At 42.5% G+C, this 3134-nt stretch overlaps 1 pseudogene; it reads right to left on the reverse strand.

The window, feature by feature from the left end:
* Positions 1-227: 227 nt before the first annotated feature.
* LOC122122706 lies at positions 228-987 on the reverse strand (annotated as a pseudogene).
* Between the last annotated feature and the right edge of the window lie 2147 nt (positions 988-3134).

Here is a 3134-nt window from a genome sequence, read left to right on the forward strand (position 1 = left end):
CCAAGCCCCTGAGTGCAAGCTTCAGGACTGACATAAGCATGTGCGTGCACGTGTGCACACATACACACACACACACACACACACACAGAGCTATTTTTAAAGGGTTAACTTATTTTACCACTTTCCACCCAGTGTTGCTTACTGTTGCTTCTAAGTAAACTTAAATGCTTTTTTTAATGCTTTTCATTATCACAGAACATGCCACCTGTGATGTGTGCAAAGAGGAAATGAAGAGAGGGAGAGGAGGTCAGACTAGGAAAGGCTGGATGGTCATCTCACTTCTCTTTCTTCTTGTCCTCATTCATAGCCAAGATCATCATGAGTTTTTGGAAGAGAATAATGAAATCTAAGAAGACATCAACACAGTGCCATATGTAATTCTTATCTCCATTTTCAGCCTTTTCAATAATGAGTTGAGTATCAAAAAGGATAAAGCCACACATGACCAACCAGTCCCATATACGGGCTTGTCTGGAAAAGCCAAATGGATTCAAAGGAAGGTTCCCCAGGGGAGACAAAAGCATCAGGCTCATGGGTGACATCAAAATCTTCATGGTGCCCATAAAGGCAGTGGGAAGGATGCTGGGATTAATAGCAATGCACAACTCCAAAGCAGGGCCCAGGCCAACTCCTGTAAGGAAAACAAATCCAGCAGGAAATCCTAGTCTTTTCTGCTCGGTTTCATGACTATGAGGTGTTGCTGTCAGCCAAATCATCAATCCCAGGGAGCCCAAGGCAGACAGCAGGCCAGCCTGGATGAAATGAGTGACCACGTGGACATAAGCCCTCACATCTGACACAAACATACAGAGGCAAAATCGGCATAGACCTTCTTCAGGTACTGCTGTGTCAAGGAAATTGTGTGGGAGAATTTTAAGGGTAGATCAAAGTTGATCTTCAGATCAAATACGTTCATGGTTCCAGAATCAGTGTGACACCGTCTCTCTTTTCTTTTTAACACACCTCAAAAGGCCACTCAGCTCTTCCAACACCAAAATGCCTTCTTATTTAATGATAGACATCGAACTTACCTTATTTTACAGTAGGTAATAATTTTAGAAACCTATTTACTTACTTGAATATAGACCAGAAATTGGGCATCGGGTGGCTCACATTTGTAATCCTAGTTACTCAGGAGGCTGAGATCTGAGAATCGTCATTTGAAGCCAGCAGACAGAAATGTCTGTGAAATTCTTGTCTCCAATTAACCACCAAAAAGCCAGGAGTGGACTTTGGCTCAGGTGATAAAGTGCTACCCTTGAGCAAAAGAGCTCCAGGATATTGCCTAGCCCCAGGCACCAAATAATAGATGATAGATAGATAGATAGATAGATAGATAGATAGATAGATAGATAGATAGATAGACAGACAGACAGATAGATAGATAGATAGATAGATAGATAGATAGATAGATAGATAGATAGATAGATAATACAGAATGTAAGTAACATAACTTGCACTCGGCTATAAGGGTTGTAGGAAAGACAGAAAGCCAATCTGAAGTTTCAATGACAAACCTATCCCTATTATTAAATATTGGCTCTGTTACCTATCCTCTGAGAAGGAAAAGAATAGAGTCAACATTTTAGACACCATCTTGGTGTTTATTTCTTTGAATGAACTGTCTCCTGAGTTGTGACCTAGGAACTGGGACTATTGGAGGTCATAGCAGCATGCATAAGGTAGAAGATAGATACATTGGGGCTGGGAAGGTGGCTCAGTGGTAGAGTGCTTGCCTTGCATGTCTGAGGTCCTGGGTTCGATTCCTCAGCACCACATAAGCAAGAAGAAAAGAGCTGGAAGTGGTGCTGTGGCTCAAGTGGTAGAGCGCTAGCCTTGAGCTGAAGAGCTGAGGGACAGCGCCTAGACCCAGAGTTAGGCCCCACGACCGGACCAAAAAAAAAAAAAAAAAGATAGATACGTTACAGGGGAAACTATTGGCTGGAAGACATAATTATTCACATACTTCCTTTAACTTTAATATAACTTTACATTCAGATAGGTTGGAAACTACAAGTGCTCTAGACTTATTGCCCATTGTCTATACCTCATGCTTAATATTCTACAATCTGACTTCAGTTTCCTAGAAATTTCACTTAAAATGATTTAGTCAAATAGTACTTGGCTTTCCTTTAACAATCACATTGCACATTCCTTACACCTCCCCTTCACCCTTTCTCTTCCTCTCTCCCTCTTTCTCTTTCCTCTTTCTCCCCCCGCCCCGCCCACTTTTCTCTCTCTCCCTTCCTTTGACTTTGCATTACACTCCGTTCCATTGGCCTTTCTCCTATTGACCATTCCCTGGCCAGAATTCTCTTTGTCTGCTCGTACCACACACACTGATACTCCCTGGGATCTTCTCTTTGGCTGTCTTTTCTTCCTGAATGATCTCACCCCTGCTGTGGCATCAGCCATGACTTGTGCTTGGATGAGTCCCAGCTCTGTCTTGGGGATACAAATCCCTACAGTTCTCTCAGGAGCAACCGACTTACATGCATGACTTCCTATGGTACATTTCCACAGTATGGTCCCAAGAAAACTTGGCATGTCTTAAACTAAACTTACAACATTCCCTCCTCCTCCTCTGTCCCTGCTTGAATATATCCCCGTTCCCATACTATCCAAAGTGAGCAGTGTTGGGTTCATCTTTGACTTATCTTCTTCCACCCCACATCCTGCGACTCGCCAAGTTTTGTGGATATATCACTTAAAAATGTTTTTGCCTTTCTCACTTTCTTTGTACCCATACTCATTGTTTTACTCCATTTAAAAGTCTGTTCCAATCTGTGTTCACTCTGTTCCCCAACTATCAAGTCTTCTACTTAGGGCATTGATTTAAACTCCTGACACCCTTGGATACAGCTGGAATTCTTTCGCTTGGCGAAAAAGATCCTCCATGATTAGCAGTTTGCTTCCTTTCTAATGTCAAACATTACTTCCTTTAGTCATTCTAAGATTTGAACACAGGACTTGGAGCTACTAAGCTGGGGCTCTACCACTTGAGCCATGCCTCCATCCTTGTACCATTTTTCCCCAGTATCAGGGTTCAAACTGAGGTCCTTGCTCACAGCTGACAATCTATGACTAGAGCCATACCTCCAGCCTAGATTTTGACTGGTTGATTTAAGTTGGAA

The sequence above is a fragment of the Dipodomys spectabilis genome, unplaced genomic scaffold, assembly GCF_019054845.1.
Source record: "Dipodomys spectabilis isolate Male_0828 unplaced genomic scaffold, ASM1905484v1 ptg000006l, whole genome shotgun sequence".
Classification (NCBI taxonomy): domain Eukaryota; kingdom Metazoa; phylum Chordata; class Mammalia; order Rodentia; family Heteromyidae; genus Dipodomys; species Dipodomys spectabilis.